At 36.7% G+C, this 8,603-nt stretch overlaps 1 protein-coding gene across 1 annotated transcript in view; it reads right to left on the bottom strand.

Moving 5' to 3' along the window:
- Positions 1 to 8,603, bottom strand: part of LOC126717399 (disease resistance protein RPV1-like) — a 72,270-nt gene that overhangs the window by 24,571 nt on the left and 39,096 nt on the right. The gene's annotated exons all lie outside the window — the stretch shown is intronic.

The following is an 8,603-nucleotide window of genomic DNA, read 5'->3' as shown; positions in this document are numbered from 1 at the left end:
AAAAAAAATCACTCCACTTTTGAGTATAGCAGTAATATTGTCATCATATGAGCATATTGTCGAGAAAGAGCTATGGTGTGAATCCTGTGGATATCTCTTTTATTGTTCTTTCTACCAAGTATTTTCTCAGTTTGCTTGATTTTCCATATCCAATTCTTTCTTAGCCCTCACCCTGTGGCCTGTCATTACAACCTTGATCAAAGACCTTTTGATCTCTGATTTTGGTGTTTGATTACATTAGTGGAGAGGATTTCTGAAAATTGGACTTATGGGGTTAAGTTTTGAGAGAATTCTTCTGATTTCAGTCGTTCTACTGTTATCTGAATTTGCTGGTGATTTGGAGTTAAATTGACTATTTCACACACACACTCAAGGACTTAGCTTTAGGTTGAAGTAAATGCTTAACTCTTGCTTGACAAATTGCTGAATTTTTTTTTGATTGATTTTCATGCCATCTTTGATGTTAAAAGAGTAAGTCACTAGTGATGAAATCTAAATTCAGATCATGGCTTGGCGAGTGATGATATTTCTCAATGGGGTCTAGCTGATAGTGTCTAAAGTTGTCTTTTATTTTCTTTTCTTTTTGTTTGAGGACAAACAAAGTTCTAAGTTTCGGGGTGTTTGATGACTCGCATAATTGAGTGTAATTTATCACTTCTCAACTTTAAACTTTAGTCTAATTTTATTTATTTTGTTGATTTTGGACTTGATTTTTGTTATTTAAATTTTATTCCAGATTTGAAGAAAATAAAGATTTATTCAAATAAAAGAAATGTGAAGCATCTAAAGAGAATATTTTTGGCCTTGGAAGTTGGCAAGAAAAAAAAGAATGAGGCGCTGAAAAAGAAAGAAGAAAAGGAGGCGCTGAACAAAAAGAAAAGGTGCGCTGAAAACAGAACCAACAAAAAGACAAAAAGGGCTGAAGTAAAAACGTTCTGAACTGAAAAAAAGGTTTTGGGCTGAACTGAAAAAGGTTTTGGGCTGAAGCAAAAACGTTTTGGGCTGAAGAAAAGGGCACACGTGAACTGAAAAGAAAAGAAAAGAAAGGCAGGAAGAAAAGAAGAAGGGGAGGCTGAAAAGAAACAAAGGGGGGCGCTGAAAACAGAAGCAGAAAAAAAAAAAAAAAAAGACGCTGAAACAAGAAGAAAAGAAGGAGAAAAGAAGAAGGAGTGTTGAACTGAACAGAGGCTGAATGAGATCTATTGAGCGTTCTTTTTCTTTCCAATCTTCTCAGAAAAAATTATGGTGAACTCGTTTGTGTTGAATTTGATTTTTGCATGAACTAAATTTTCTTTATTCTAGGAAGACGATGTAATCTAGTTCCGAACTATGCTTGCTTTTCTATGTTAATTTGAACAATTTCTCTTCATGTTTGTCTGATTTATTCTAGGCTTATTGCTTCTAATTAACTGGCCATTAATTAGATGATTTTAATCTTGTGATTTGCTATTGAAAGAGGGAATTATAGGATAGATCTTGAATATTTCAGCATAGGTAAATATAGAGATCGAAAGACTTGTATGAACCTATGTAGTATTAAAATCGTTGGTCTTAATGCTTTCTTGCTTTATTAAATTGCATACTCTTGTGTAAATTGATGAACAAGAATGTTTCCAATTGACTGTCGAAAGAGGCTTTTGGATGAGTTTGGAGATTGCTAACAAACAGAGAGGGTTAGATTAAATTAGCTAGATGAGTAAAGCATGGTGAGGGATTAGGTGAAATCGATTTCCTAGAAGTTTTCTTCCCATTAAATTGATTTTTGAGAAACATCTCCTTTTTCCTTTGCGTATTTTCTTTAATTTGATTTTATTTTGAATTCCAATTACAAAAACCTTAGTGACTTATCTAGATAAAATCGAGATTAGCATAATTTTGGTATTTGTCAAAAGTAAGTTACCAATCCCTGAGGACAATACTCTTCTCATCACTTTACTATAAAACTACGATACTGTGCACTTGTAGTTTTGTACCGATCAACGTGCATCTAACAAAAGCAAAATTTAAAAGATATAGGAAAATGTAAAGAGAGAGAAGTGGGCAGTTTTCTAGAGAAGGACTCAAGGGCAGGGGAGAAAATAAAAGAAATTAAAGAATATATTTTTACAGTTCATAAATGGTAAATTGTTATTAGTTCTAATTTAAACATACCACTTAAACTACTTTTTTAACCACTAATAACAACTCATAACAACTTGTCATTTATGATTTGTTGTGAAAATATTGCAATATAGCATTTCTCAATAGTCCAATTATTTATTTATTAGTTATTTTAATGGAAATGGGTTTATCTTTATTTGGACTAAAAAGATAAATGTATTTGAGCCCAATTGGACATGGGCTTGTTCGGAGAGCATGAGACCCAATTATAGTTATTAGTACCACATTCCTACTCACGTATTGGACTGGGCTTAGACAGAGATGCAATCGATCCATCACCAGACTTATGCAACCAGAGAAACGGGCTATGCAAGACTACGTGCATAAGCAAAACCATATATAGTGGACCCATCAAGGCCTCAAGACCTGTTGTGAAGTGATTGGTTAAATGTGCTATAGCAGGGATGATGAATGGTTGCGAGGTTCAACCTATGAAGTCTTACATGGGGATTAAATGGCTACAAGCCCACAACTCTTACATTATCTTATCTTCTAAGATAAATTGCATGTGAATTGCAAGATTAACTTTTGCATTAAAATAATCTGCAATTTACTATGTTTAGGGTTTAGCAATATATAATCAAAACTCTTTACCTTTTTTCTTATTATAGTTAGATAAATCACTTTAGTCTGCTTTTCTCTTTAGTTGTCACCTTTGTATACCATTGCAAAATAATAGATAGAGGTGAGGAAGGCATGGAATATGAATCACTGATGATGAAAAGAAAGCTACAGATATCAGAAGTCAAAGAAACTAGAGCAGCTGAATGAATCACAGCTGAGTGAATCACATGAGTCTAGAAGTCCAAGTAGCTGTAAAGCTAAAGCAGAGATCAACGAAAAGTAGTTTTAAGTATAAAAGTTGCATGTAGTATATTGTTAGTTAGTGGGCATGTGACTTACACATGACTGACTTAATTGTACACCATTGTTAGTTAGTTAGGAAGTTTGTTAGATTAGGTAAGTTAGTTTTGGCTTGGTTTAGTTGCTTAGTGATGCTATATAAATACCTGTAATTATCTCAGTTTTACTCAGATCAATGAAATCATTTTCTCATTAAATTTCATATGGTATTAGAGCCTTCCTGCTCTATTTTCTCCCAAAATTTCTAGGGTTTGTTCTTGAGAGCCTTGAAGCTTTGTCAATGGCTGAAGAAAGAAATACTTCGTCTTCTTCCTTTATGCAAGATCCTGCACTCGTAGAGGATATCTCAAATCCTTTGTTTCTTCATCACGCTGAAAGTCCTGGAGCCATGCTTGTGTCTGAACCATTGATTGGTGAGAATTACCATGCTTGGGTTCGTTCAATGAGAAAAGCATTGGTTGCCAAGAATAAGTTTGGCTTTGTCAATGGTAGTATTACTCTCTCTTCACCATTGATAAAGACTCCAACAGCAGTTGATGCTTGGATTCGTTGTGACAACATGGTAGGTTCTTGGTTGATGAAGGCTATGTCACCTCAAATTCGAGTAAGTATCACCTACAGGGACACTGCTCTGGAAATCTGGAATGACCTCAGGGATATACATTCTCAAGGGAATGGACCTAGGGATTTCCAACTTCAGAAAGATATAGCTTCAATGTGTCAGGGTGAGTCTTCCATTACCAATTATTTTACTCAGTTGAAGCTATTTTGGGATCAACTTCAGAATTTTAGGCCTAATCCTACTTGTTCTTGTGGAAAGTGTACCTGTAATTTGCCTCAAAAGCTTGAAGATCTTCGTCTTCAAGAGTCAGTCATGCAATTTCTGATGGGGCTCAACGAGTCATACTCTCAGATCAAAGGTCAGATCTTGTCGATGGAACCATTGCCAACCATCAACAAAGTCTACTCCTTGTTGATTCAAGAAGAAAGGCAAAGGAGTGTAGGGCTTGGCAATTCTGTTCACATAGAGTCTACTACTCTTGCAGTGAAGGGTTCTAATGTCAATTTCAATCCCAATTTTCCTAGTTTCTTTGGCAATTCTGGTGCTTCTGGAGGAAAGAATTCCAAAGGCAGAGACAGACCTATATGCACTCACTGTGGGAAGCTTGGACATGTCATGGAGAAATGCTTCAAGCTACATGATTTTCCTCTAGGATTCAAGCCTAAAGGCAAGAACTTTATGGTAAATCAAGTCAATGTTCAAGAGGCTTGTGGAGATAATGGTCATACATCTGCTATTTTTCCTTTCACTCAGAGCAATGTCAGCATTTTTTGACCATGTTGGGGACTCAAATGCAAGCTGCTCATCTCACTTCTGGTGGCAAGCAGACTCAGTTCAATATGGGCAACAAGGAAACACACATGGCCAACAATGTGATTAAGCCTAATCCAGTTGTGCCTTCTTCTTCCAGTGCCACAGATGCTCTCACCATGTCAGGTATGTTGAATTCTACTTGTCCTGATTTGAGGCATTCAATCTTTTCTGCCCAAATTACACATAGAACAGCTTTTGGTGGTAATATTTAGGTTATTGACACTGGAGCAATAGACCATATAGTGTATTATGTTCATCTGTTGACTGATTTTACTGCTGTTAATTGTGTGGTTGCCTTTCCTAATGGTGAGACTGCCTTGGTAACTCATATTGGTTCTATATGTCTTTCTGAAAATCTAGTCTTAACCAATGTGCTTTGTGTTCCATCTTTCTCTTTCAACCTTTTATCAGTCAGCCAACTCACCAAGAAAATGCATTGCTATCTCATTTTCTTGTCTACTTTCTGTTTCATTTAGGACCTCAATTGCTGGAGGACGATTGGTGTGGGTGAAGTTCATGATGGGTTGTATCTCCTTCAACATAGCCCGTCTGATACTTGTGCCATTCCAACTCAGTCCCAGGCTACTCCATCCTTTCAATCTATTTTTAATTCTATTTTTCATTCCATTTTTAGTACAAATAAATCTCATGTTGTCAATAATGTCAAAATTCCAGCTTCTGTCTGGCACTTCAGACTTGGGCATCCATCTGATGCTAAGATTTTTGTTTTGAAAAATGTACTTCCTGATCTCAATTCTGTCTCTAATGAAATTTGTGAAATTTGCCCTTTAGCCGAGCATAAAAGGCTTCCTTTTCCCTTTCATAATCATGTTTCTAAATTTCCATTTGATTTGATACATTGTGACATATGGGGTCCCTATGTGGTACCTACTATTCTAGGTCACAAGTATTTTCTTACCATTATTGATGATTGTACTAGATCAACTTGGGTTTATCTTATGAAATCTAAGTCTGAAACTAGGTCCTTATTTCAATCCTTTTATACCATGATTAAGAATCAATTTGGTAAGTCTATTAAAGTCTTTAGGACAGACAATGGACTTGAATTTCAAATGATTGAAATTTTTAAGCTTCATGGCATCATTCATCAACATAGTTGTGTTGCTACTCCACAACAAAATTCTGTTGTGGAGAGAAAACATCAACATATACTTTGTGTTGCTAGAGCTTTAAGGCTTCAATCAAATGTTCCTATTGCTTATTGGGGTGATTGTATCCTTACTGCTGTACATCTCATAAACAGACTCCCTTATCCTCTTTTGAACAACAAATCTCCTTTTGAGCTTCTTTATAATAAACTTCTAGATTAGTCACATCTCAAAGTGTTTGGTTGTCTATGTTTTGCTTCTACTCTCTCTCACAATAGAGGCAAGTTTGACCCTAGGGCTCTTAAGTGTGTTTTCTTGGGGTATCCTTTTGGGGTTAAGGGTTATAAGCTCTTGAATTTGCAAACCAGATCTTGTTTCGTTTCTAGAGATGTTCTTTTTCATGAATCTGTGTTTCCCTTTAAGTCTCTTCCTGCTTCTGTTCCTTTATCTCAACCTGACCCTTTTTATCATGATTGTTTTCCTGATGCTCCACCTCTACCTGTCACTGATTCCATTCACCATTCTACTCCTATACCAGACCCCTCAGTTCATATTGATTCCACTATTCTTGAAGAACATTTTATTGATCTTCCTGAGGATTTGTCTATTTTTGTTCCTAATGACATTACTGTTCCTATTCCTGATATTACTTCTTCTTCTTTGTCCATTGAACCTGTCCATGCTCCTCATTCCCTTCCAGCTAGTCCTGTTCCAACCACTCTTGTTCCTAGGAGGTCTACTAGAGTCTCTAGACCACCTGCTTATCTTCAAGCTTATAAGTGCAATGCTGTTCCCACCAAATACCCTATTGCCAATTATATTTCTAGTCACAAACTCTCTCCTTCTTACTCTCATTTTTGCAATAGTATCTCCACAATTCAGGAACCACAGTTTTACCATCAGGCAATTGGTGATTCTAATTGGGATGCTGCCATGGCAGCTGAAATTCAGGCTTTAGAACTCAATAACACTTGGTCTCTTGTTCCTTTGCCTCCAAATAAAAGGGCTATTGGTTGTAAGTGGGTCTTCAAAATCAAATACAAGTCAGATGGCAGTGTAGAGAGGTATAAAGCAAGGTTGGTTGCCAAAGGTTACACTCAACATGAGGGTTTGGATTATACTGAAACATTCTCTCCTGTTGCCAAGATGGTGACTGTTAAGCTTTTCTTGTCTTTGGCTGCTGTGCAAGGCTGGACTCTTCACCAATTGGATGTAAACAATGCATTTCTTCATGGTGATTTGCATGAAGAAGTGTATATGTGTCTTTCTCCAGGCCTGCCCAGCAAGGGGGAGCTTGTGTGCAAGTTGAATAAGTCCTTGTATGGCCTTAAACAAGCCTCAAGGCAATGGTATTCCAAGTTTTCAACTACTTTATTGCAACATGGTTTTCTGCAGTCTAAGGCAGACTACTCTTTGTTCACCAAGCACTCAGGAGCTTCTTTCATGGCACTTTTGGTATATGTTGATGATATACTCATTGCCAGCAATGATCCTCAATCTATAGCAGACCTGAAAGTTCTCTTAAATAAGCAGTTCTAGTTGAAGGACCTAGGCAGTTTGAAATATTTCTTCGATTTGGAAGTGGCTAGGTCTGAGAAAGGCATTTCTTTATGCCAGAGAAAGTATGCCCTTGAAGTGACCAATGATGTGGGAATGCTTGGATGTAAACCTATTAAAACTCCTATGGAGGTAAATCTCAAATTAAGCAAAGATGAAGGCAAGTTATTGGCTAATGCTGGTATGTACAGAAGACTGATAGGGAGGCTGCTGTTTCTTACTATTTCTAGGCCTGATATCACCTACTCAATACATAGGTTGAGCCAGTTTATGTCTAAGCCTAGAGAGCCTCATCTCAGGGCAGCTTATAGAGTAATTCAATACCTTAAAGGTACTTCAAGACAAGGCTTGTTCTTTTCAGCTCAATCCTCCTTACATATCAAAGCATTTGCAGATGTAGATTGGGCTGCATGCTTTGATTCTAGGAGGTCCATCACAGGTTACTATGTATTTCTTGGTGATTCTCTCATCTCTTGGAAGTCTAAGAAGCAAAATACAGTTTCGAGATCCACGGCAGAAGCAGAATACAGAGCAATGGCTGTTGCAATGTGTGAAGTGACATGGATTTTGTATTTACTTAAGGATCTGAATGTTAAACACAATCGGGCTACCTTGTTGTTCAGTGATTCTCAAGCAGCAATTCACATAGGAACTAACCCAGTATTCCATGAACATACAAAACATATTGAGATAGACTGTCACATTGTGAGGGATAAGGTGCAAGCAGGAGTTATAAAGCTAATGGATATTAGAACTCAATGTCAGATAGCTGATTTGTTGACAAAAGCTTTGAGTTGGAATCAATTTGCTGGTCTTCTTACCAGGATGGGCATTTCCAATATTCATTCTCATGATGTCCATCCTGAGGGGGAGTATCAGAAGTCAAAGAAACTAGAGCAGCTGAGTGAATCACATAAGTCCAGAAGTCCAAGTAGCTGTAGAGCTGAAGCAGAGATCAACGACAAGTAGTTTTAAGTATAAAAGCTGCATGTAGTATATTGTTAGTTAGTGGGCATGTGACTTACACGTGACTGACTTAATTGTACACCACTTTTAGTTAGTTAGGAAGTTTGTTAGATCAGATAAGTTAGTTTTGGCTTGGTTTAGTTGCTTAGTGATGCTATATAAATACCTATAATTATCTCAGTTTTACTCAGATCAATGAAATCATTTTCTCATTAAATTTCATAACAGAAGAGTCCATATTTATTCAATTTCCTAGTTTTGTTTCATGGGATACAAAACAGTGGGTAGAGGCAGAGACAGTAACAAATTAAGGCTTCACCTAGAAAGTAAAAATAGAGATTACTTATAGTTTCATTTCTAATACCATGCATTATTACAGTAACAAATCATGTTCTAATAGTTTCAATTGTCACAACAAATTCAGACACAACAGAACAGGTGGAAGTAGCAATCTAGTCTTACCAACTAAGAATTGACAAGACAACAAGTCAAAGTTTGTAGCAAGTAAAGCATTTAATATAGTAGTGATGAGTTGGGGATTTTCAGTTGCAATGGTCTTTATCACACATCTC

Source organism: Quercus robur, chromosome 3 (genome assembly GCF_932294415.1).
Source record: "Quercus robur chromosome 3, dhQueRobu3.1, whole genome shotgun sequence".
Classification (NCBI taxonomy): Eukaryota; Viridiplantae; Streptophyta; class Magnoliopsida; order Fagales; family Fagaceae; genus Quercus; species Quercus robur.
This window is presented reverse-complemented; position numbering and strand designations above follow the sequence as displayed.